Source organism: Ranitomeya imitator, chromosome 9, assembly GCF_032444005.1.
Source record: "Ranitomeya imitator isolate aRanImi1 chromosome 9, aRanImi1.pri, whole genome shotgun sequence".
In the NCBI taxonomy this organism is placed as follows: domain Eukaryota; kingdom Metazoa; phylum Chordata; class Amphibia; order Anura; family Dendrobatidae; genus Ranitomeya; species Ranitomeya imitator.
Genome location: NC_091290.1, coordinates 152133033 through 152159942, shown reverse-complemented (window position 1 = coordinate 152159942; position 26910 = coordinate 152133033). Strand labels below are relative to the sequence as shown.

General features: G+C 41.2%; 1 long non-coding RNA gene across 2 annotated transcripts in view; it reads right to left on the bottom strand.

Annotated features, from left to right (window-relative positions):
• The window catches only part of LOC138649842 (uncharacterized), a 284944-nt gene that overhangs the window by 170048 nt on the left and 87986 nt on the right, over positions 1-26910 (bottom strand). For both annotated transcript variants that reach the window (XR_011315374.1, XR_011315375.1), the window contains exon 3: positions 11928-12054. This is a non-coding gene — a long non-coding RNA (uncharacterized lncRNA). The remainder of the gene's footprint in view (positions 1-11927; positions 12055-26910) is intronic.

The window sequence follows — 26910 nt, the reverse complement described above, 5'->3', positions numbered from 1 at the left end:
CTGTGGGACATTTTCAGGGTGCTGCCATTCCTCCCATGACTTGATTTGCTGAGGACAGGGCTCCAGCATGTGCACTCTGACCCCTGACATGGGAGCAGGAGATAAGGAGGCAGTGTCATCCCACAGGGACTGTGCTAAGGTCTGCGCTGGATTATGGGCTCTGAGGCCTGATTGTTCTCATGGAAAAAAAAAGAAAAGAAGCTAAAAATAAAAGGCCAGGGGCAAAGAAAAAAGAAAAGCAGAAAGTGGCAGCACCTGAAATGTATCAAAATGTAAAACGTATCCTTTACTGCGGAATGTGTGAATATTAACCCTTTCTGTCCAGAGATGTCGGCATGATAATACTGATCACACAAGAAGAATAAATATTATTATCATCAGGAATGTGCGGCCGTGACCAGGGAGGGTTAATATTCACACATTTCTAACACATTTGTTAATAAATAATAATAAAAATAATTTATTAATGTATCCATCCCATAATATCGGACACCAGGAGCACGCCGTCCACACAATGTATTACTCCCATCATCCCAATCTCCGAGAGATCACAGATTTATCTCCCAATTTCATACAGTATGCACATTCCCATGTTTCATTTCCCAGAGGAGCACTGCATGGCTTAGAAGCCTCCTCACACTGGAATTACAGGCATGTCACTCTCCACAAGGGGAAACATTACCCATATTTCCCACACTACATCTCCCATCATCCCTGTACCCAGGAGCTAAGGATTTAATCAGATCTCACAGTCTATATTCTGCCAGGAGCTCACAATCTAATCTCTCCATCCCACATACAGAAGACGCCATTACCCTATCAGGAGTGTGAACAGGAGCGAAGAAACTCGGCAAAGTGCAGCAGATGTGGCCCCTGGTTGGACGGGACCTCAGGATCCAGTGGTTATTAGTGCAGGAGATGTGGCCCCTGGTTGGACGGGACCTCAGGATCCAGTGGTTATTAGTGCAGGAGATGTGGCCCCTGGTTGGACGGGACCTCAGGAACCAGTGGTTATTAGTGCAGGAGATGTGGCCCCTGGTTGGACGGGACCTCAGGATCCAGTGGTTATTAGTGCAGGAGATGTGGCCCCTGGTTGGACGGGACCTCAGGATCCAGTGGTTATTAGTGCATGAGATGTGGCCCCTGGTTGGACGGGACCTCAGGATCCAGTGGTTATTAGTGCAGGAGATGTGGCCCCTGGTTGGACGGGACCTCAGGATCCAGTGGTTATTAGTGCAGGAGATGTGGCCCCTGGTTGGACGGGACCTCAGGATCCAGTGGTTATTAGTGCAGGAGATGTGGCCCCTGGTTGGACGGGACCTCAGGATCCAGTGGTTATTAGTGCAGGAGATGTGGCCCCTGGTTGGACGGGACCTCAGGATCCAGTGGTTATTAGTGCAGGAGATGTGGCCCCTGGTTGGACGGGACCTCAGGATCCAGTGGTTATTAGTGCATGAGATGTGGCCCCTGGTTGGACGGGACCTCAGGATCCAGTGGTTATTAGTGCAGGAGATGTGGCCCCTGGTTGGACGGGACCTCAGGATCCAGTGGTTATTAGTGCAGTAGATGTGGCCCCTGGTTGGACGGGACCTCAGGATCCAGTGGTTATTAGTGCAGGAGATGTGGCCCCTGGTTGGACGGGACCTCAGGATCCAGTGGTTATTAGTGCAGGAGATGTGGCCCCTGGTTGGACGGGACCTCAGGATCCAGTGGTTATTAGTGCAGGAGATGTGGCCCCTGGTTGGACGGGACCTCAGGATCCAGTGGTTATTAGTGCATGAGATGTGGCCCCTGGTTGGACGGGACCTCAGGATCCAGTGGTTATTAGTGCAGGAGATGTGGCCCCTGGTTGGACGGGACCTCAGGATCCAGTGGTTATTAGTGCAGTAGATGTGGCCCCTGGTTGGACGGGACCTCAGGATCCAGTGGTTATTAGTGCAGGAGATGTGGCCCCTGGTTGGACGGGACCTCAGGATCCAGTGGTTATTAGTGCAGGAGATGTGGCCCCTGGTTGGACGGGACCTCAGGATCCAGTGGTTATTAGTGCAGCAGATGTGGCCCCTGGTTGGACGGGACCTCAGGATCCAGTGGTTATTAGTGCAGGAGATGTGGCCCCTGGTTGGACGGGACCTCAGGATCCAGTGGTTATTAGTGCAGGAGATGTGGCCCCTGGTTGGATGGGACCTCAGGATCCAGTGGTTATTAGTGCATGAGATGTGGCCCCTGGTTGGACCTCAGGATCCAGTGGTTATTAGTGCAGCAGATGTGGCCCCTGGTTGGACCTCAGGATCCAGTGGTTATTAGTGCAGGAGATGTGGCCCCTGGTTGGACGGGACCTCAGGATCCAGTGGTTATTAGTGCAGGAGATGTGGCCCCTGGTTGGACGAGACCTCAGGATCCAGTGGTTATTAGTGCAGGAGATGTGGCCCCTGGTTGGACGGGACCTCAGGATCCAGTGGTTATTAGTGCAGGAGATGTGGCCCCTGGTTGGACGGGACCTCAGGATCCAGTGGTTATTAGTGCAGGAGATGTGGCCCCTGGTTGGACGGGACCTCAGGATCCAGTGGTTATTAGTGCAGGAGATGTGGCCCCTGGTTGGACGGGACCTCAGGATCCAGTGGTTATTAGTGCAGGAGATGTGGCCCCTGGTTGGATGGGACCTCAGGATCCAGTGGTTATTAGTGCAGCAGATGTGGCCCCTGGTTGGACGGGACCTCAGGATCCAGTGGTTATTAGTGCAGGAGATGTGGCCCCTGGTTGGACGGGACCTCAGGATCCAGTGGTTATTAGTGCAGGAGATGTGGCCCCTGGTTGGACGGGACCTCAGGATCCAGTGGTTATTAGTGCAGGAGATGTGGCCCCTGGTTGGACCTCAGGATCCAGTGGTTATTAGTGCAGGAGATGTGGCCCCTGGTTGGATGGGACCTCAGGATCCAGGGGATACTAGTACAGCAGATGTGGCCCCTGGTTGGACCTCAGGATCCAGTGGTTATTAGTGCAGGAGATGTGGCCCCTGGTTGGACCTCAGGATCCAGTGGTTATTAGTGCAGCAGATGTGGCCCCTGGTTGGACGGGACCTCAGGATCCAGGGGATACTAGTACAGCAGATGTGGCCCCTGGTTGGACCTCAGGATCCAGTGGTTATTAGTGCAGGAGATGTGGCCCCTGGTTGCACCTCAGGATCCAGTGGATACTAGTGCAGCAGATTTGGCCCCTGGTTGGACGGGATCCAGTGGATACTAGTGCAGCTGTGGCCCCTGGTTGGACAAGACCTCAGGATCCAATGGATACTAGTGCAGCAGATGTGGCCCCTGGTTGGACGGGATCTCTGGATCCAGTGGATACTAGGGCAGCAGATGTGGCCCCTGGTTGGACGAGACCTCAGGATCCAGTGGTTATTAGTGCAGGAGATGTGGCCCCTGGTTGCACCTCAGGATCCAGTGGATACTAGTGCAGCAGATTTGGCCCCTGGTTGGACGGGATCCAGTGGATACTAGTGCAGCTGTGGCCCCTGGTTGGACGAGACCTCAGGATCCAATGGATACTAGTGCAGCAGATGTGGCCCCTGGTTGGATGGGATCTCTGGATCCAGTGGATACTAGTGCAGCAGATGTGGCCCCTGGTTGGACGGGATCTCTGGATCCAGTGGATACTAGTGCAGCAGATGTGGCCCCTGGTTGGACGGGATCTCTGGATCCAGTGGATACTAGTGCAGCAGATGTGGCCCCTGGTTGGACGGGATCTCTGGATCCAGTGGATACTAGTGCAGCAGATGTGGCCCCTGGTTGGACGGGATCCAGTGGTTACTATTAGGGTGTGAGGCTCCGGCCCTGATATACGGTTGGGCATTAGGATGAGTGGTCCTATAAGAGCAGGTGTCACAGTGGTAGGATATATATGTGCCCCCCCACCATCCTGCGGTCCGGGCGTCATTGCGTACCGTCATGCTGGCCACATATACAGAAGTGATGATCAGTGTCCGTTAGTTTTTCCAATTCGTGTAGAATCCAGCTGGAGACAGGTGACCTCAGCGCAGAGCGCAATCACTGGACGGATAATCCTCCTTTTATCTCCTAAATACGCTGCCTGAAATATGGAATTCTGCTTAACATCAAGAAATGCAAACCACAGCGGGAAAGAAAGAAACGTGCCGCCACCGCCAGCAGAGCAGCCATCACCCGCCCCGAGGAAAGACCGCAAAAATACCGGAGGGAAGAACCTGGAAATAACAAAATAGTCAACATTATTATAATGTGCAGCTTACTGAGGGCTTCAACTGAAAAGGTCTGCTACAAAATAACACTGGACCGTGTGTGATACAATATAACACCGAGGACCGTGTGTGTGATACAATATTACACCGAGGACCGTGTGTGTGATACAATATAACACCGAGGACCGTGTGTGTGATACAATATTACACCGAGGACCGTGTGTGTGATACAATATAACACTGAGGACCGTGTGTGTGATACAATATAACACTGAGGACCGTGTGTGATACAATATAACACCGAGGACCATGTGTGTGATACAATATAACACTGAGGACCGTGTGTGATACAATATAACACTGAGGACCGTGTGTGTGATACAATATAACACCGAGGAACGTGTGTGTGATACAAGATTACACCGAGGACCGTGTGTGTGATATAATATAACACCGAGGACCATGTGTGATACAATATAACACCGAGGACCGTGTGTGTGTGTGATACAATATAACACTGAGGACCGTGTGTGTGATACAATATAACACTGAGGACCGTGTGTGTGATACAATATAACACTGAGGACCATGTGTGTGATACAATATAACACTGAGGACCGTGTGTGATACAATATAACACCGAGGACCATGTGTGTGATACAATATAACACTGAGGACCGTGTGTGTGATACAATATAACACCGAGGACCATGTGTGTGATACAATATAACACTGAGGACCGTGTGTGATACAATATAACACTGAGGACCGTGTGTGTGATACAATATAACACCGAGGAACGTGTGGGTGATACAAGATTACACCGAGGACCGTGTGTGTGATATAATATAACACCGAGGACCATGTGTGATACAATATAACAAGGAGGACCGTGTGTGTGATACAATATAACACCGAGGACCGTGTGTGTGATACAATATTACACCGAGGACCGTGTGTGTGATACAATATAACACTGAGGACCGTGTGTGATACAATATAACACCGAGGACCATGTGTGTGATACAATATAACACTGAGGACCGTGTGTGTGATACAATATAACACCGAGGACCATGTGTGTGATACAATATAACACTGAGGACCGTGTGTGATACAATATAACACTGAGGACCATGTGTGTGATACAATATAACACTGAGGACCGTGTGTGATACAATATAACACCGAGGACCATGTGTGTGATACAATATAACACTGAGGACCGTGTGTGTGATACAATATAACACCGAGGACCATGTGTGTGATACAATATAACACTGAGGACCGTGTGTGATACAATATAACACTGAGGACCGTGTGTGTGATACAATATAACACCGAGGAACGTGTGTGTGATACAAGATTACACCGAGGACCGTGTGTGTGATACAATATAACACCGAGGACCGTGTGTGTGATACAATATTACACCGAGGACCGTGTGTGTGATACAATATAACACTGAGGACCGTGTGTGTGATACAATATAACACTGAGGACCGTGTGTGATACAATATAACACTGAGGACCGTGTGTGTGATACAATATAACACTGAGGACCGTGTGTGTGATACAATATAACACTGAGGACCGTGTGTGATACAATATAACACTGAGGACCGTGTGTGTGATACAATATAACACCGAGGAACGTGTGTGTGATACAAGATTACACCGAGGACCGTGTGTGTGATATAATATAACACCGAGGACCATGTGTGATACAATATAACACCGAGGACCGTGTGTGTGTGTGATACAATATAACACCGAGGACCGTGTGTGTGTGTGATACAATATAACACGGAGGACAGTGTGTGTGATACAATATAACACTGAGGACCATGTGTGTGATACAATATAACACTGAGGACCGTGTGTGTGATACAAGATTACACCGAGGACCGTGTGTGTGATACAATATAACACCGAGGACCGTGTGTGTGATACAATATTACACCGAGGACCGTGTGTGTGATACAATATAACACTGAGGACCATGTGTGTGATATAATATAACACCGAGGACCGTGTGTGTGATACAACATTACACCGAGGACCGTGTGTGTGATACAATATTACACCGAGGACAGTGTGTGATACAATATAACACCGAGGACCATGTGTGATACAATATAACACCGAGGACCGTGTGTGTGATATAATATAACACCGAGGACCATGTGTGATACAATATAACACTGAGGACCGTGTGTGATACAATATAACACTGAGGACCGTGTGTGATACAATATAACACCGAGGACCATGTGTGTGATACAATATAACACTGAGGACCGTGTGTGATACAATATAACACTGAGGACCGTGTGTGTGATACAATATAACACCGAGGAACGTGTGTGTGATACAAGATTACACCGAGGACCGTGTGTGTGATATAATATAACACCGAGGACCATGTGTGATACAATATAACACCGAGGACCGTGTGTGTGTGTGATACAATATAACACTGAGGACCGTGTGTGTGATACAATATAACACTGAGGACCGTGTGTGTGATACAATATAACACTGAGGACCGTGTGTGATACAATATAACACCGAGGACCATGTGTGTGATACAATATAACACTGAGGACCGTGTGTGATACAATATAACACTGAGGACCGTGTGTGTGATACAATATAACACCGAGGAACGTGTGTGTGATACAAGATTACACCGAGGACGGAGTGTGTGATATAACACCGAGGACCGTGTGTGTGTGTGATACAATATAACACCGAGGACAGTGTGTGTGATATAATATAACACCGAGGACCGTGTGTGTGATACAACATTACACCGAGGACCGTGTGTGTGATACAATATTACACCGAGGACAGTGTGTGATACAATATAACACCGAGGACCGTGTGTGTGATACAATATAACACCGAGGACCGTGTGTGTGATATAATATAACACCGAGGACCATGTGTGATACAATATAACACTGAGGACCGTGTGTGATACAATATAACACTGAGGACCGTGTGTGTGATACAATATAACACCGAGGACCGTGTGTGATACAATATAACAAGGAGGACCGTGTGTGATACAATATAACACTGAGGACCGTGTGTGTGATACAATATAACACCGAGGACCGTGTGTGTGATACAATATAAAACCGAGGACCGTGTGTGATACAATATAACACTGAGGACCGTGTGTGATACAATATAACACCGAGGACCGTGTGTGTGATACAATATAAAACCGAGGACCGTGTGTGATACAATATTACACCGAGGACAGTGTGTGATACAATATAACACCGAGGACCGTGTGTGTGATATAATATAACACTGAGGACCGTGTGTGTGATACAATATAACACCGAGGACCGTGTGTGTGATACAATATAAAACCGAGGACCGTGTGTGATACAATATTACACCGAGGACAGTGTGTGATACAATATAACACCGAGGACCGTGTGTGTGATATAATATAACACCGAGGACCATGTGTGATACAATATAACACTGAGGACCGTGTGTGATACAATATAACACTGAGGACCGTGTGTGATACAATATAACACTGAGGACCGTGTGTGTGATACAATATAACACTGAGGACCGTGTGTGTGATACAATATAACACCGAGGACCATGTGTGATACAATATAACACTGAGGACCGTGTGTGATACAATACAACACTGAGGACCGTGTGTGTGATACAATATAACACCGAGGACCGTGTGTGATACAATATAACACCGAGGACCGTCTGTGATACAATATAACACCGAGGACCGTGTGTGTGATACAATATAACACTGAGGACCGTGTGTGTGATACAATATAACACCGAGGACCGTGTGTGTGATACAATATAAAACCGAGGACCGTGTGTGATACAATATTACACCGAGGACAGTGTGTGATACAATATAACACCGAGGACCGTGTGTGTGATATAATATAACACCGAGGACCATGTGTGATACAATATAACACTGAGGACCGTGTGTGATACAATATAACACTGAGGACCGTGTGTGATACAATATAACACTGAGGACCGTGTGTGTGATACAATATAACACTGAGGACCGTGTGTGATACAATATAACACTGAGGACCGTGTGTGATACAATATAACACCGGGGACCATGTGTGTGATACAATATAACACCGAGGACCGTGTGTGATACAATATAACACTGAGGACCATGTGTGATACAATATAACACTGAGGACCGTGTGTGTGATACAATATAACACTGAGGACCGTGTGTGTGATACAATATAACACCGAGGACCGTGTGTGTGATACAATATAACACTGAGGACCGTGTGTGTGATACAATATAACACTGAGGACCATGTGTGTGTGTGATATAATATAACAATGAGGACCGTGTGTGTGATACAATATAACACTGAGGACCGTGTGTGTGATACAATATAACACTGAGGACCGTGTGTGTGTGTCATATAATATAACAATGAGGACCGTGTGTGTGATATAATATAACACTGAGGACCATGTGTGTGTGTGATATAATATAACAATGAGGACCGTGTGTGTGATACAATATAACACTGAGGACCGTGTGTGTGATACAATATAACACTGAGGACCGTGTGTGTGTGTCATATAATATAACAATGAGGACCGTGTGTGTGATACAATATAACACCGAGGACCGTGTGTGTGATACAATATAACACTGAGGACCGTGTGTGTGATACAATATAACACTGAGGACCATGTGTGTGTGTGATATAATATAACAATGAGGACCGTGTGTGTGATACAATATAACACTGAGGACCGTGTGTGTGATACAATATAACACTGAGGACCATGTGTGTGTGTCATATAATATAACAATGAGGACCGTGTGTGTGATACAATATAACACTGAGGACCGTATGTGTGATACAATATAACACCGAGGACCGTGTGTGTGATATAATATAACACTGAGGACCATGTGTGTGTGTGATATAATATAACAATGAGGACCGTGTGTGTGATACAATATAACACTGAGGACCGTGTGTGTGATACAATATAACACTGAGGACCGTGTGTGTGTGTCATATAATATAACAATGAGGACCGTGTGTGTGATACAATATAACACCGGGGACCATGTGTGTGATACAATATAACACCGAGGACCGTGTGTGTGATATAATATAACACTGAGGACCATGTGTGTGTGTGATATAATATAACAATGAGGACCGTGTGTGTGATACAATATAACACTGAGGACCGTGTGTGTGATACAATATAACACTGAGGACCGTGTGTGTGTGTCATATAATATAACAATGAGGACCGTGTGTGTGATATAATATAACACTGAGGACCATGTGTGTGTGTGATATAATATAACAATGAGGACCGTGTGTGTGATACAATATAACACTGAGGACCGTGTGTGTGATACAATATAACACTGAGGACCGTGTGTGTGTGTCATATAATATAACAATGAGGACCGTGTGTGTGATACAATATAACACCGAGGACCGTGTGTGTGATACAATATAACACTGAGGACCGTGTGTGTGATACAATATAACACTGAGGACCATGTGTGTGTGTGATATAATATAACAATGAGGACCGTGTGTGTGATACAATATAACACTGAGGACCGTGTGTGTGATACAATATAACACTGAGGACCATGTGTGTGTGTCATATAATATAACAATGAGGACCGTGTGTGTGATACAATATAACACTGAGGACCGTATGTGTGATACAATATAACACCGAGGACCGTGTGTGTGATATAATATAACACTGAGGACCATGTGTGTGTGTGATATAATATAACAATGAGGACCGTGTGTGTGATACAATATAACACTGAGGACCGTGTGTGTGTGTCATATAATATAACAATGAGGACCGAGTGTGTGATACAATATAACACCGGGGACCATGTGTGTGATACAATATAACACCGAGGACCGTGTGTGTGATATAATATAACACTGAGGACCATGTGTGTGTGTGATATAATATAACAATGAGGACCGTGTGTGTGATACAATATAACACTGAGGACCGTGTGTGTGATACAATATAACACTGAGGACCGTGTGTGTGTGTCATATAATATAACAATGAGGACCGTGTGTGTGATATAATATAACACTGAGGACCATGTGTGTGTGTGATATAATATAACAATGAGGACCGTGTGTGTGATACAATATAACACTGAGGACCGTGTGTGTGATACAATATAACACTGAGGACCGTGTGTGTGTGTCATATAATATAACAATGAGGACCGTGTGTGTGATACAATATAACACCGGGGACCATGTGTGTGATACAATATAACACCGAGGACCGTGTGTGATACAATATAACACCGGGGACCGTGTGTGATACAATATAACACCGGGGACCGTGTGTGTGATACAATATAACACCGAGGACCGTGTGTGATACAATATAACACCGAGGACCGTGTGTGATACAATATAACACTGAGGACTGTGTGTGTGATACAATATAACACTGAGGACCGTGTGTGTGATACAATATAACACCGAGGACCGTGTGTGATACAATATAACACCGGGGACCGTGTGTGTGATACAATATAACACCGAGGACCGTGTGTGATACAATATAACACCGAGGACCGTGTGTGATACAATATAACACTGAGGACCGTGTGTGTGATACAATATAACATGTGGCATCTTCCGGCCTTAGACCATCAGTGAATGTTTCCACACCTTTTAGTGTCATTCCTGTCACTTCGCCATTCTCAGCTCACTGACTTGTAGGGTTGGGGGCTCCCGGTGATGATGATGACAGGGACCACCTTGGTGTGATTCAGCACTGTCAGTCATTGTTCTGCATCACTGACTTCAGGGTGAGGGGCTCAGAGGGTCCTGGTCAATAACACCTCAACATGCACACCCTTCCTGGGATTTATGTTCTTTTCACTTCGCAAAGGTCAAATCAATGTCACTACAGTAGAAGTAGTGGGTGGGCATGGAGGTGGGGGGTCGGTGCTGTGGGGGTCTTGTAATGGGAGATATCTGGGAACATTCAATAATAATAATCTCTCTAAAGATGGAATTACAAGGATGTCGCCTCCTTTATGGCATAGGCATCAAACTACTCACTATTTCTTGTACTGATGGACTGTTGGGGGTTAAGGGCCTTACTGAAAGGTTCCTCGATAATCCCATCAGTACAGATGACAGCCCCCAATATATATATCTAACCGACTAACCGATGTCCGGGGGGGCTGCAGCCTGGGAGCGAGCAAGAAACTAACAGGAGATAAACAGCCAAGAATATGAGCACACAAAACCCCAAAAATGGGAAGGACAAAATTACGGCTAAACATCTTTGTTTTCAACATGTGATGCTCTATCACACTCACCTGTGGCAAGTAACAGGTGAGGACAATATGAAAATCTGTGTCCTGGCCAGCACTCATTGTCAGAGTTAGCTTATGCTGCATGGCTGGGAGGATAGTAGTTGGTTATTATTAGAGAAGGCATTTGGTGGATTACCTGTGACTAGGTTTGGAGTGTTCTTCTACTACTTAGATTTAAACCCATGCTCCTCTCCCCAGGGCATTCCTTTGTTATACGTGAGTATATTTGTACTTCGGGTTTTTTTTTTCCTTTATCCCTGTCCATTTTACCTTGTTATTCTGGTTCATGTATTACAGAACACTACTACTTACCTCTTTGTTAGGGACAAGGAAGGAGCCCCCTTTGTCCTGGGACACCCGACAACAGAGTCGTGACAATTGTAGTCGTTATATTCAGCGTGTAGTCACATGTTCACACTGGACACTAAACTGACAAAATCTAAGAAAAAAAAAACAAAATAAAATGAGCAAATACCTTTCAGTAAATAAAAGCTGTCTCACCACGTCAAGGTGACCCTATTTACGACAGTCCTACTTTTCATAGCTGAAGGCTCAGATCCACATTTCATGTTTCCTCTGCACCATTATATGACAACTAACAAGATATAAGAGCGTTTTCCTCTTGGAATAAGTACAAAGTCACCAGCTGCTTGTTTTTTTGGCTGTAATCACTATTTTTGATCATCATGAAATATCGGACTGTTCACTGTAGTTCCCAAAAACAATGAGAATATCCTTTTTTGCTTTGATCTGCAGGGTCTTTCGGGTCCATACGTCACTGACCCACAAAAGTCAATATTTTCAATTCCTTCCAGTTATTGCTTCTGAAAACCAGGTTCCTGCTGAAAGTGAATCTGAGGGATGGAGGGGGGGGATCTGCTCTAACAGTGGAGAGGGGGGATCTGCTCTACAGGTGGAGGGAGATCTGCTCTTAGTGGTGGAGAGGGGGGATCTGCTCTACAGGTGGAGGGAGATCTGCTCTTAGTGGTGGAGGGAGATCTGCTCTAAGGGATGGAGTAGTGGATCTGCTCTAAGCGGTGAAGTGGATCTGCTCTAAGTGGTGGAGAGGGGGATCTGCTCTTAAAATGGATGGGGATCTGCTCTAAGTGGTGGAGAGGGAGATCTGCTCTAAGGGATGGAGTAGTGGATCTGCTCTAAGCGGTGGAGAAGTGGATCTGCTCTAAGTGGTGGAGAGGGGGATCTGCTCTTAAAATGGAGGGGGATCTGCTCTAAGTGGTGGAGAGGGAAATCTGCTTTAAGTGGTGGAGAGGGGGATCTGCTCTAAGTGGTGAAGAGGGAGATCTGCTATAAGGGGTGGAGAGAGGGGATCTGCTCTAAGTGGTGGAGAAGGGGATCTGCTCTAAGTGGAGATGGGGATCTGCTCTAAGTGGTGAAGGAGATCTGTTCTAAGTGGTCTAGAAGTGGATCTGAGTGGTGGAGAGGGGGATCTGCTCTAACAATAAAGAGGGGGATCTGCTCTAAGGGGTGGAGAGGGGATCTGCTCTAAGTGGTGGAGAAGGGGATCTACTCTAGGTGGTGGAGATCTGCTCTAAGGGGTGGAGAGAGGGGATCTGCTCTAAGCAGTGGAGAGGGGGATCTGCTCTAAGTGGTGAAGTGGATCTGCTGTAAGTGGTGGAGAGAGGGGTCTGCTCTAACAATGAAGAGGGGGATCTGCTCTTAGTGGAGAGGGAGATCTGCTCTAAGGGTGGAGAGGGGGATCTGCTCTAAGGGTGGAGAGGGAGGATCTGCTCTAACAGTGGAGAGGGGAGATCTGCTCTACAGGTGGAGGGAGATCTGCTCTTAGTGGTGGAGAGGGAGATCTGCTCTAACAGTGGAGGGGGATCTGCTCTTATTGGTGGAGAGGGAGATCTGCTCTAAGGGATGCGAGAAGTGGATCTGCTCTAAGTGGTGGAGAGGGGATCTGCTCTAAGTGGTGGAGAGGGGGGATCTGCTCTAAATATGGAGAGGGGGATCTGCTCTAAGTGGTGGAGAGGGAAATCTGCTTTAAGTGGTGGAGAGGGGATCTGCTCTAAGTGGTGGAGAGGGAGATCTGCTATAAGGGGTGGAGAGGGGACCTGCTCTAAGTGGTGGAGCAGGGGATCTGCTCTAAGTGGAGATGGGGATCTGCTCTAGGTGGTGAAGATCTGTTCTAAGTGGTCTAGAAGTGGATCTGCTCTAAGGGGTGGAGAGAGGATCTGCTCTAAGTGGTGGAGAAGGGGATCTACTCTAGGTGGAGAAGGAGATCTGCTCTAAGGGGTGGAGAGAGGGGATCTGCTCTAAGCGGTGGAGAGGGGGATCTGCTCTAAGTGGTGAAGTGGATCTGCTGTAAGTGGTGGAGAGGGGGTCTGCTCTAACAATGAAGAGGGGGATCTGCTCTAAGTGGTGGAGAGGGAAATCTGCTTTAAGTTGTGAAGAGGGGGATCTGCTCTAAGTGGTTGAGAGGGAAATCTGCTTTAAGTGGTGTAGAGGGAGATCTTCTCTAAGGGGTGGAGAGAGGGGATCTGATCTAAGGGGTGGAGAGGGGGATCTTCTCTAAGGGGTGGAGAGGGGGATCTGATCTAAGGGGTGGAGAGGGGGATCTTCTCTAAGGGGTGGAGAGGGGGATCTGCTCTAAGGGGTGGAGAGGGGGATCTGCTCTAAGGGGTGGAGAGGGGATCCGCTCTAAGTGGTGGAGAGGGGATCTGCTCTAACGGTGGAGAGGGGGATCTGCTGTAAGTGGTGGAGAGGGGGTCTGCTCTAACGGTGGAGAGGGGGATCTGTTCTAAATGGTGGAGAGGAGATCTGCTCTAAGGGGTGGAGAGGGGATCTGCTCTAAGGGGTGGAGAGGGGGTCTGCTCTAACGGTGGAGAGGGGGATCTGTTCTAAATGGTGGAGAGGAGATCTGCTCTAAGGGGTGGAGAGGGGATCTGCTCTAAGTGGTGGAGAGGGGATCTGCTCTAAGTGGTGGAGAGGGAGATCTGCTATAAGGGGTGGAGAGAGGGGATCTGCTCTAAGTGGTGGAGAGGGGGTCTGCTCTAAGTGGTGTAGAGGGGATTTGCAATAAGTGGTGGAGAGGGAGATCTGCTATAAGGGGTGGAGATGGGGGATCTGCTCTAACGGTGGAGATGGGGATCTGCTCTAAGTGGTGGAGAGGGGGATCTGCTCTAAGGGATAGAGAGGTGATCTGCTGTAAGAGGTGGAGAAGGGATCTGCTCTAACAGTGGAGAGGGATCTGCTCTAAGGGGTGAAGAGGGGATCTGCTCTAAGTGGTGGAGGGAACTGCTCTAACAGTGGAGGGGGGATTTACTCTAAGGGGGAGAGAGGTGATCTGCTGTAAGTGGTGGAGAGGGGGATCTGCTCTAAGGGGTGGAGAGGGGGTCTTCTCTAAGGGGTGGAGAGGGCATCTGCTCTAAGGGGTGGAGGAGGATCTGCTCTAAGTTGTGGAGAGGGGATCTGCTCTAAGTGGTGGAGAGGGGATCTACGCTAACGGTGGAGAGGGGGATCTACATTAAGGGGTAGAGAGGTGATCTGCTGTAAGTGGTGGAGAGGGGGTCTGCTCTAAGGGGTGGAGGGGGATCTGCTCTAAGGAGTGGAGAGGGGATCTGCTCTAAGGAGTGGAGAGGGGATCTGCTCTAACGGCGGAGAGGGGGATCTACTCTAAGGGGTAGAGAGGTGATCTTCCTGCTGTAAATGATGGAGAGGGGGTCTGCTCTATGGGGTGGAGAGGGGATCTGCTCTAAGGGGTGTAGAGGGGATCTGCTCTAAGGGGTGGAGAGGGGGATCTGCTAACAGTGGATAGGGGGATCTGCTCTAACGGTGGAGAGGGGGATCTGCTCTCAGTGGTGGAGAAGGGGATCTGCTCTAAGGGGTAGAGAGGTGATCTGCTGTAAGTCGTGGAGAGGGGATCTGCTTCAACGGTGGAGAGGGGGATCTGCTGTAAGGGGTGGAGAGGGGATCTGCTCTAACGGTGGAGAGGGGGATCTACGCTAAGGGGTAAAGAGGTGATCTGCTGTAAGTGGTGGAGAGGGTCTGCTCTAAGAGGTGGAGAGGGGATCTGCTCTAAGGGGTGGAGAGGGGGATCTGCTCTAAGTGGTGGAGAGGGGATCTGCTCTAAGTGGTGGAAATGGGGGATCTGTTCTAAGTGGTGGAGAGGGGGATCTGCTCGAACGGTGGAGAGGGAGATCTGCTCAAAGTAGTGAAGAGGGGGATCTGCTCTAAGTGGTGGAGAGGGGATCTGCTCTAAGTGGTGGAGATGGGGGGTCCGCTCTAAGTGGTGGAGAGGGGGATCTGCCCTAAGGGGTGGAGAGAGGGATCTGCTTTAAGGCGTGGAGATGGGGGATGTGTTCTAAGTGGTGGAGAGGGGATCTGCTCTAACGGTGGAGAGGGGATCTGCTCTAAGTGGTGGAGATGGGAGATCTGCTCTAAGTGGTGGAGAGTGGGGGATCTGCTCTAACGGTGCAGAGGAGGATCTGCTCTAAGTGGTGGAGAGGGAAATATGCTCTAAGAGGTGGAGAGGGGAAATCTACTCTAAGGGGTGGAGAGGTGATCTGCTGTTAGTGGTGGAGAGGGGGATCTGCTCTGTGGTGAGAGGGGGATCTGCTCTAAAAGTGGAGAGGGGGCATCTGCTCTAAGGGGTGGAGAGGTGATCTGCTGTTAGTGGTGGAGGGAGGATCTGCTCTGTGGTGGAGAGGGGATCTGCTCTAACTGTGGAGAGGGGGATCTTCTCTAGCTGTGGAGGGGGGATCTGCTCTTATGGTGAAAAGGGGGATCTGCTCTAAGGGGTGCAGAGATTTACTCTAAGGGGTGGAGAGGGGATCTATATCTATGTATATATGACACTGTATCTCTGTATATTACATTGTATCGTTCTCTGTATGGTACTTTGTATCGTTCTCTGTATGTTACATAGTATCTCTACTGTATATTTTATTGTATCGTTCTCTGTATGTTACATAGTATCTCTACTGTATATTTTATTGTATCGTTCTCTGTATGTTACATAGTATCTCTACTGTATATTTTATTGTATCGTTCTCTGTATGTTACTTTGTATCTCTACCGTATATTTCATTGTATCGTTCTATATATTACATTTTATCGTTCTCTGTATGGTACTTTGCATATCTGTGTGTTACATTGTATCGTTCTCTGTATGTTACATAGTATATCTACTGTATATTTTACTGTATCGTTCTCTGTATGTTACATTGTATCTCTACTGCATATTTCATTGTATCGTTCTATATATTACATTGTATCGTTCTCTGCATATTACATTGTATCTCTGTATATTTCATTGTATCGTTCTATATATTACATTGTATCGTTCTCTGTATGGTACTTTGTATCTATGTGTGTTACATTGTATCGTTCTCTGTATATTTCATTGTATCGTTCTCTGTATATGTCATTGTATCGTTCTATATATATATATTACATTGTATCGTTCTCTATATATTGCATTGTATCGTTCTCTGTATGGTACTTTGTATCTATGTGTGTTACATTGTATCGTTCTTTGTATATTTCATTGTATCGTTCTCTGTATATGTCATTGTATCGTTCTATATATATATATATTACATTGTATCGTTCTCTATATATTGCATTGTATCGTTCTCTGTATGGTACTTTGTATCTATGTGTGTTACATTGTATCGTTCTCTGTATATTTCATTGTATCGTTCTCTGTATATGTCATTGTATCGTTCTATATATATATTACATTGTATCGTTCTCTATATATTACATTGTATCGTTCTCTGTATGTTACATTGTATCGTTCTATATATTACATTGTATCGTTCTCTGTATGTTACATTGTATCGTTCTCTGTATGTTACATTGTATCGTTCTATATATTACATTGTATCGTTCTCTGTATGTTACATTGTATCGTTCTATATATTACATTGTATCGTTCTCTGTATGTTACATTGTATCTCTACTGTATATTTCATTGTATCGTTCTATATATTACATTGCATCATTCTATATATTACAGTGTATCGTTTTCTGTATGTTACATTGTATCTCTGTATATTTCATTGTATCGTTCTATATATTACATTGTATCGTTCTATATATTACATTGTATCGTTTTCTGTATGTTACATTGTATCGTTCTATATATTACATTGTATCATTCTATATATTACAGTGTATCGTTTTCTGTATGTTACATTGTATCGTTCTATATATTACATTGTATCGTTCTCTGTATGTTACATTGTATCTCTGTATATTTCATTGTATCGTTCTATATATTACATTGTATCATTCTATATATTACAGTGTATCGTTTTCTGTATGTTACATTGTATCGTTCTATATATTACATTGTATCGTTCTCTATATGGTACATTGTATCGTTCTATATATTACAGTGTATCGTTTTCTGTATGTTACATTGTATCGTTCTATATATTACATTGTATCGTTCTCTGTATGTTACATTGTATCTCTGTATATTTCATTGTATCGTTCTATATATTACATTGTATCATTCTATATATTACAGTGTATCGTTTTCTGTATGTTACATTGTATCGTTCTATATATTACAGTGTATCGTTCTCTGTATGTTACATTGTATCTCTGTATATTTCATTGTATCGTTCTATATATTTCATTGTATCGTTCTATATATTACATTGTATCGTTCTCTGTATGTTACATTGTATCGTTCTATATATTACATTGTATCGTTCTCTATATGGTACATTGTATCGTTCTATATATTACATTGTATCGTTCTCTGTATGTTACATTGTATCTCTACTGTATATTTCATTGTATCGTTCTATATATTACATTGTATCGTTCTATATATTACATTGTATCGTTCTCTGTATGTTACATTGTATCGTTCTATATATTACATTGTATCGTTCTCTGTATGTTACATTGTATCTCTACTGTATATTTCATTGTATCGTTCTATATATTACATTGTATCGTTCTATATATTACATTGTATCATTCTATATATTACATTGTATCGTTTTCTGTATGTTACATTGTATCTCTGTATATGTCATTGTATCGCTCTATATATTACATTGTATCGTTCTCTATATTACATTGTATCGTTCTCTGTATGTTACATTGTTTCTCTACTGTATATTTCATTGTATCGTTCTATATATTACATTGTATAGTTCTATATATATTACATTGTATTGTTCTATATATTACATTGTATCGTTTTCTGTATGTTACATTGTATCTCTGTATATTTCATTGTATCGTTCTATATATTACATTGTATCGTTCTCTGTATGGTACTTTGTATCGTTCTATATATTACATTGTATCGTTCTATATATTACATTGTATTGTTCTACATATTACATTGTATCGTTCTCTGTATGTTACATTGTATCTCTGTATATTTCATTGTATCGTTCTATATATTACATTGTATCGTTCTATATATTTCATTGTATCGTTCTATATATTACATTGTATCGTTCTCTGTATGTTACATTGTATCTCTGTATATTTCATTGTATCGTTCTATATATTACATTGTATCGTTCTCTGTATGTTACATTGTATCTCTGTATATTTCATTGTATCGTTCTATATTACATTGTATCGTTCTATATATTACATTGTATCGTTCTCTGTATGTTACATTGTATCTCTGTATATTTCATTGTATCGTTCTATATATTACATTGTATCGTTCTATATATTACATTGTATCATTCTATATATTACATTGTATCGTTCTCTGTATGTTACATTGTATCGTTCTATATATTACATTGTATCGTTCTATATATTACATTGTATCGTTCTATATATTACATTGTATCGTTCTATATATTACATTGTATCTCTACTGTATATTTCATTGTATCGTTCTATATATTTCATTGTATCTCTGTATATTTCATTGTATCGTTCTATATATTACATTGTATCGTTCTATATATTACATTGTATCGTTTTCTGTATGTTACATTGTATCTCTGTATATTTCATTGTATCGTTCTATATATTACATTGTATCGTTCTATATATTACATTGTATCGTTCTCTGTATGGTACTTTGTATCGTTCTATATATTACATTGTATCGTTCTATATATTACATTGTATTGTTCTACATATTACATTGTATCGTTCTCTGTATGTTACATTGTATCTCTGTATATTTCATTGTATCGTTCTATATATTACATTGTATCGTTCTATATATTTCATTGTATCGTTCTATATATTACATTGTATCGTTCTCTGTATGTTACATTGTATCTCTGTATATTTCATTGTATCGTTCTATATATTACATTGTATCGTTCTCTGTATGTTACATTGTATCTCTGTATATTTCATTGTATCGTTCTATATTACATTGTATCGTTCTATATATTACATTGTATCGTTCTCTGTATGTTACATTGTATCTCTGTATATTTCATTGTATCGTTCTATATATTACATTGTATCGTTCTATATATTACATTGTATCATTCTATATATTACATTGTATCGTTCTCTGTATGTTACATTGTATCGTTCTATATATTACATTGTATCGTTCTATATATTACATTGTATCGTTCTATATATTACATTGTATCGTTCTATATATTACATTGTATCTCTACTGTATATTTCATTGTATCGTTCTATATATTTCATTGTATCTCTGTATATTTCATTGTATCGTTCTATATATTACATTGTATCGTTCTATATATTACATTGTATCGTTTTCTGTATGTTACATTGTATCTCTGTATATTTCATTGTATCGTTCTATATATTACATTGTATCGTTCTATATATTACATTGTATCGTTCTCTGTATGGTACTTTGTATCGTTCTATATATTACATTGTATCGTTCTCTATATATTACATTGTATCGTTTTCTGTATATTACATTGTATCGTTCTCTATATATTACATTGTATCGTTTTCTGTATATTACATTGTATCGTTCTCTGTATATTTCATTGTATCGTTCTATATATTTCATTGTATCGTTCTATATATTACATTGTATCGTTCTATATATTACATTGTATCGTTCTCTGTATTACTTTGTATCTGTGTGTTGCATTGTATCATTCTCTGCATATTACAATGTATTGTTCTCTGTATGTTACATTGTATCCGTCACGGCTGACATATGGCCTTAGCCGTTGGACGTCATTATTCCGGATTGTTCCTCGTTGAAATCTTTTCTATGACTTTGTTCCCCATGTTGGAGGCTGAAGACAATTACTCTCATTATGGTGATGTGTAAATAGGAGATTTCTTTGTGTCATATTTGTTTGTTGTTCCCGCTGGAGTATAAGCTCCGGCTCACAAGACATCAATTATTCCCATATAGATAGAATCTTCCGGAAACACAAGTTTGCGCCACTCTCCGCTCTACTTGTGAGGTCTATTCCCTTTTGGCATGGCTGGGTCATAGCGGAGAAATCTGACAATTCACTCACACATTGCACAGGATATAATCGGCCACATGATCCAGACACACAGGGGTTAACAGGACAGACGGACGTTAACATTGTAACTCTTCTGTGTTACTTCTTCCAGTCTCCAATTTTCCACCATATTTCCATTATAATAAGATTTACGTCAGAAATATATTCACAGGAGCAGAGTAACGATGTGGAATAAATAATCAGAAATCTGCTAATTAATGGTGCTGATCGTTAACCCCCCACGGAGACTCGGACGCCTCCGCTCTGTGATCCGGCACCAGGTCCAGCTCATCAGATCAGCCATATAACCTGCCATAATTAAAAGCCGCTAATAAAGAAGAAGAATACAATAAAGTCACTGAGTCTTATAATATTCATTAATGACCTCGCATCAACCCCCACCGCTGCTGCCCGACACGGTATGTGAGGGTCACCCATCCCATGCCACACTGATCCCCACCTCCGCAGGTGCCCTCCACATCTGTACGGGTCACTTCAATCTATGCACAAAATACCAAGTGTAACTCAGTCCTGAACAAATATTACAGAATGTACCAGGAAAGATTTATACCACGAGATAACTTATTACATGAGAGCGAAGAGAGATCCCACGGAAGGAGAGAAACCGCTCACACTTCATGAAGAAATCTGCGGAGCAATTACCATGCCAGAGATATGGGAAAATATCTGTTCAATATCTCTACAATCAGAAAAATACAGAACTTTTAAATTGTACAAGATGTACAACAATATAACTACTATAATACTGCCCCTATGTACAAGAATATAACTACTATAATACTGCTCCCTATGTACAAGAATATAACTACTATAATACTGCCCCTATGTACAAGAATATAACTACTATAATACTGCCCCTATGTACAAGAATATAACTACTATAAAACTGCTACTATGTACAAGAATATAACTACTATAATACTGCCCCTATGTACAAGAATATAACTACTATAATACTGCTCCTATGTACAAGAATATAACTACTATAATACTGCCCCTATGTACAAGAATATAACTACTATAATACTGCTCCTATGTACAAGAATATAACTACTATAATACTGCTCCTAAGTACAAGAATATAACTACTATAATACTGCTCCTATATACAAGAATATAACTACTATAATACTGCTCCTATGTACAAGAATATAACTACTATAATACTGCTCCTATGTACAAGAATATAACTACTATAATACTGCCCCTATGTACAAGAATATAACTACTATAATACTGCCCCTATGTACAAGAATATAACTACTATAATACTGCCTCTATGTACAGGAATATAACTACTATATTACTGCCCCTATGTACAAGAATATAACTACTATAATACTGCTCCTATGTACAAGAATAGAACTACTATAATACTGCCCCTATGTACAAGAATATAACCACTAAAACACTGTCCCCTACGTACAAGAATATAACTACTATAATACTGCCCCTATGTATAAGAATATAACTACTATAATACTGCAGCTATGTACAAGAATATAACTACTATAATACTGCCCCTATGTACAAGAATATAACTACTATAATACTGCTCCTATATACAAGAATATAACTACTATAATACTGCCCCTATGTACAAGAATACAACTACTATAATACTGCCCCTATGTACAAGAATATAACTACTATAATACTGCCCCTATGTACAAGAATATAACTACTATTATACTGCTCCTATGTACAAGAATATAACTACTATAATACTGCCGCTATGTACAAGAATATAACTACTATTATACTGCTCCTATGTACAAGAATATAACTACTATAATACTGCCCCTATGTACAAGAATAGAACTACTATAATACTGCCCCTATGTACAAGAATATAACTACTATAATACTGCCCCTATGTACAAGAATATAACTACTATAATACTGCCTCTATGTACAGGAATATAACTACTATAATACTGCCCCTATGTACAAGAATATAACTACTATAATACTGTTCCTATGTACAAGAATAGAACTACTATAATACTGCCCCTATGTACAAGAATATAACCACTAAAACACTGTCCCCTATGTACAAGAATATAACTACTATAATACTGCCCCTATGTATAAGAATATAACTACTATAATACTGCCCCTATGTACAAGAATATAACTACTATAATACTGCCCCTATGTACAAGAATATAACTACTATAATACTGCCCCTATGTACAAGAATATAACCACTAAAACACTGTCCCCTATGTACAAGAATATAACTACTATAATACTGCCCCTATGTACAAGAATATAACTACTATAATACTGCCCCTATGTACAAGAATATAACTACTATAATACTGCTCCTATGTTCAAGAATATAACTACTATAATACTGCCCCTATGTACAAGAATATAACTACTATAATACTGCCCCTATGTACAAGAATATAACTACTATAATACTGCCCCTATGTACAAGAATATAACCACTAAAACACTGTCCCCTATGTACAAGAATATAACTACTATAATACTGCCCCTATGTATAAGAATATAACTACTATAATACTGCCCCGATGTACAAGAATATAACTACTATAATACTGCCCCTATGTACAAGAATATAACCACTAAAACACTGTCTGCTATGTACAAGAATATAACTACTATAATACTGCCCCTATGTACAAGAATATAACTACTATAATACTGCTCCTATGTACAAGAATATAACTACTGTAATACTGCCCCTATGTACAATAATAATAAAATAATAATAATACTGCCCCTATGTACAAGAATATAACTACTATAATACTGCTCCTATGTACAATATAACTACTATAATACTGCCGCTATGTACAAGAATATAACTACTATAATACTGCTCCTAAGTACAAGAATATAACTACTATAATACTGCTCCTATGTACAAGAATATAACTACTATAATACTGCCGCTATGTACAAGAATATAACTACTATAATACTGCTCCTATGTACAAGAATATAACTACTATAAGACTGCCCCTATGTACAAGAATATAACTACTATAATACTGCCCCCATGTACAAGAATATAACTACTATAATGCTGCTCCTATGTACAGGAATATAACTACTATAATACTGCCCCTATGTACAAGAATATAACTACTATAATACTGCCCCTATGTACAAGAATATAACTACTATAATACTGCTCCTATGTACAAGAATATAACTACTATAATACTGTCGCTATGTACAAGAATATAACTACTATAATACTGCTCCTATGTACAAGAATATAACTACTATAATACTGCCCCTATGTACAAGAATATAATTATTATAATACTGCCCCTATGTACAAGAATATAACTACTATAATACTGCTCCTATGTACAAGAATATAACTACTATAATACTGCCGCAATGTACAAGAATATAACTACTATAATACTGCTCCTATGTACAAGAATAGAACTACTATAATACTGCCCCTATGTACAAGAATATAACCACTAAAACACTGTCCCCTATGTACAAGAATATAACTACTATAATACTGCCCCTATGTATAAGAATATAACTACTATAATACTGCCCCTATGTACAAGAATATAACTACTATAATACTGCCCCTATGTACAAGAATATAACCACTAAAACACTGTCCCCTATGTACAAGAATATAACTACTATAATACTGCCCCTATGTACAAGAATATAACTACTATAATACTGCCCCTATGTACAAGAATATAACTACTATAATACTGCTCCTATGTTCAAGAATATAACTACTATAATACTGCCCCTATGTACAAGAATATAACTACTATAATACTGCCCCTATGTACAAGAATATAACTACTACAATACTGCCCCTATGTACAAGAATATAACCACTAAAACACTGTCCCCTATGTACAAGAATATAACTACTATAATACTGCCCCTATGTATAAGAATATAACTACTATAATACTGCCCCTATGTACAAGAATATAACTACTATAATACTGCCCCTATGTACAAGAATATAACCACTAAAACACTGTCCCCTATGTACAAGAATATAACTACTATAATACTGCCCCTATGTACAAGAATATAACTACTATAATACTGCTCCTATGTACAAGAATATAACTACTGTAATACTGCCCCTATGTACAAGAATATAACTACTATAATACTGCCCCTATGTACAAGAATATAATTACTATAATACTGCTCCTATGTACAATATAACTACTATAATACTGCCGCTATGTACAAGAATATAACTACTATAATACTGCTCCTAAGTACAAGAATATAACTACTATAATACTGCTCCTATGTACAAGAATATAACTACTATAATACTGCCGCTATGTACAAGAATATAACTACTATAATACTGCTCCTATGTACAAGAATATAACTACTATAATACTGCTCCTATGTACAAGAATATAACTACTATAAGACTGCCCCTATGTACAAGAATATAACTACTATAATACTGCCCCCATGTACAAGAATATAACTACTATAATGCTGCTCCTATGTACAGGAATATAACTACTATAATACTGCCCCTATGTACAAGAATATAACTACTATAATACTGCCCCTATGTACAAGAATATAACTACAATAATACTGCTCCTATGTACAAGAATATAACTACTATAATACTGCCGGTATGTACAAGAATATAACTACTATTATACTGCTCCTATGTACAAGAATATAACTACTATAATACTGCCCCTATGTACAAGAATAGAACTACTATAATACTGCCCCTATGTACAAGAATATAACTACTATAATACTGCCCCTATGTACAAGAATATAACTACTATAATACTGCCTCTATGTACAGGAATATAACTACTATAATACTGCCCCTATGTACAAGAATATAACTACTATAATACTGCTCCTATGTACAAGAATAGAACTACTATAATACTGCCCCTATGTACAAGAATATAACCACTAAAACACTGTCCCCTATGTACAAGAATATAACTACTATAATACTGCCCCTATGTATAAGAATATAACTACTATAATACTGCCCCTATGTACAAGAATATAACTACTATAATACTGCCCCTATGTACAAGAATATAACTACTATAATACTGCCCCTATGTACAAGAATATAACCACTAAAACACTGTCCCCTATGTACAAGAATATAACTACTATAATACTGCCCCTATGTACAAGAATATAACTACTATAATACTGCCCCTATGTACAAGAATATAACTACTATAATACTGCTCCTATGTTCAAGAATATAACTACTATAATACTGCCCCTATGTACAAGAATATAACTACTATAATACTGCCCCTATGTACAAGAATATAACTACTATAATACTGCCCCTATGTACAAGAATATAACCACTAAAACACTGTCCCCTATGTACAAGAATATAACTACTATAATACTGCCCCTATGTATAAGAATATAACTACTATAATACTGCCCCGATGTACAAGAATATAACTATTATAATACTGCCCCTATGTACAAGAATATAACCACTAAAACACTGTCCCCTATGTACAAGAATATAACTACTATAATACTGCCCCTATGTACAAGAATATAACTACTATAATACTGCTCCTATGTACAAGAATATAACTACTGTAATACTGCCCCTATGTACAATAATAATAAAATAATAATAATACTGCCCCTATGTACAAGAATATAACTACTATAATACTGCTCCTATGTACAATATAACTACTATAATACTGCCGCTATGTACAAGAATATAACTACTATAATACTGCTCCTAAGTACAAGAATATAACTACTATAATACTGCTCCTATGTACAAGAATATAACTACTATAATACTGCCGCTATGTACA